The sequence below is a fragment of the Camellia sinensis genome, chromosome 11 (genome assembly GCF_055761805.1).
Source record: "Camellia sinensis isolate YWXY chromosome 11, ASM5576180v1, whole genome shotgun sequence".
Taxonomy (NCBI): domain Eukaryota; kingdom Viridiplantae; phylum Streptophyta; class Magnoliopsida; order Ericales; family Theaceae; genus Camellia; species Camellia sinensis.
The window spans coordinates 69471224-69473535 of record NC_138971.1 but is presented as its reverse complement, the minus strand read 5'-3'; positions in this window follow the sequence as shown (position 1 = coordinate 69473535).

The following is a 2312-nucleotide window of genomic DNA, read 5'->3' as shown; positions in this document are numbered from 1 at the left end:
ATTTCAATTTCAAAAATGAATCGTTTTGTGCTCAGAGTGCTGGGCCGTTCTCCACATATGTGCAAAACATAATTCCTTTCTTTCATAAAACTGCAGGGTTTAACCCAGGTTATGGGAGAACAGTAGAACAAGGACCTATTTGAAGCCACATAGGTTCCAAACTGCAAAGCAAAAGAAAAGAAGGAAAATCGGAGCATCTGAGTTTGTTCCACCTTCAGCAAGTTCAGAGATTGCATTCCATATGCACCTCCCCCGGCCTTGTCAATGCTCCAAAGTATGAGTGTGCCTCTACTCCAAGCTCAGGCCTGCTTCAAAGCTAGAAAGGCGATTAGAAGTGCTCTCCCTAAGTACCATTCCATGCCGAAGGCATCTTGGCTGTGTTTGCAATGAGTTCCTAGGAGACCAACTGCGACGGTGGAAACTAGAGTTCGAATGGATGATGCCTAGAACGCAAAGGTTCGGGACTTTCGAGACTAAAGGCTAGTTTAAATACCCAGGGGTGTATCCCCGGCTTGAAATCTATATGGAAGCCCGATAGGTTGAGGTAGCGTGTGTGCACCTCAATTCTGGATACTGAACCAACCTAGTCTGTCACCTCGTTGGAGAATAGGGAAAGCTGTGAATATGGTCAGAAAGAAAAGTGGCATCCAAAGTGTTCTACGTGAAGAATCCTTATCAGCATATCAGAACCTTTATACTGTGAGTTGAAGGAAAGAGTTCGAAGAACGCAAGGTAAGCGTTAGAAGAACACAAGGGGAGATCCTCGCCAGAGTAGAGCGGTTCATCACCACTCACCCCATGGGGTGCTTTTTAAAGCGCCGTTATGTTTGTTTATTGCATCATGCATTGTATTGCATGGTACCTATGAAGTTTCTTTCTCATTCATGCACGATATTGTATGTACGGTTCATTTGAGGTTGGCGCAACCAGGCGATATTGGATGTGCTGTTCATTCAGAGAAGTTCCATTTAAAATTGATCATTTTGTGTATCTATCGCATATGTTCACTTAGTGCATCTATCACACTTTTTTCCCTTTATGTATCTATCACACATGTTCACCTAGTGTATCTATCACACTTTGTTCTCCTTTTGTGTATCTATCGCACTTCGTTCACTTTGTGTATCTATCGCACATGCTTTGCTCACTTAGTGTATCTATCACACTTTGCGCACTTAGTGTATCTATCACACTTTGTTCACTTAGTGTATCTATCACACTTCATTCACCTTTTGTGTATCCATCACACATGTTCACTTAGTGTATCTATCACACTTTGTTCACTTAGTGTATCTATCACACTTTGGTTATTTTGTGTATCTATCACACTTTGTTCACTTAGTATATCTATCACACTTCGTTTACCTTTTGTGTATCTATCACACTTTGTTTCCTTTTGTGTATCTATCACACATGTTCACTTAGTGTATCTATCACACTTTGTTCACTTAGTGTATCTATCACACTTCGTTCACCTTTTGTGTATCTATCACACTTCGTTCCCTTTTGTGTATCTATCACACATGTTCACTTAGTGTATCTATCACACTTTGTTCACTTAGTGTATCTATCGCATTTTGCTCATTTTGTGTATCTATCACACATGTTCACTTAGTGTAACTGTCACACTTTGTTCACTTAGTTTATCTATCACACTTCATTAACCTTTTGTGTATCTATCACACTTTGTTCACTTTTGTGTATATATCACACTTTGTTTACTTAGTGTATCTATCACACTTCGCTAACCTTTTGTGTATCTATCACACTTTGTTCCCTTTTGTGTATCTATCACACATGTTCACCTAGTGTATCTATCACACATGTTCACTTAGTGTATCTATCACACTTCATTCCCTTTTGTGTATCTATCACACGTTCACTTTGTGTATCTATCACACATGCTCACTTTGTGCATCTATCACACGTTCACTTTGTGCATCTATCACACGTTCGCTTTGTGTATCTATCACACTTTGCTCACTTTGTGCATCTATCACACGTTCACTTTGTGTATCTATCACACACGCTCACTTCGTGTTGGAATCTTGCTTGAGACTTCGGGTGTTCCCGACGATTGCTTTGGGCCTTCCCCGCGAGAAGCGCAGTGAAAATTGCATAATTTTCTTACATCCTTTCTGTTGGAATGTGTGAGACTGTTGTATCTTATTCGCTTGTTTAAAATGTTGCATTTACGATGCCTAGCACTTGCATTCAAATGTTTCATTACAACTTTCTTTACATGATCACAAGTTATGTTATGCATTGTGCATGCCATTTGCATCATGCCCCTACCTGCGGGCGTATCTCTT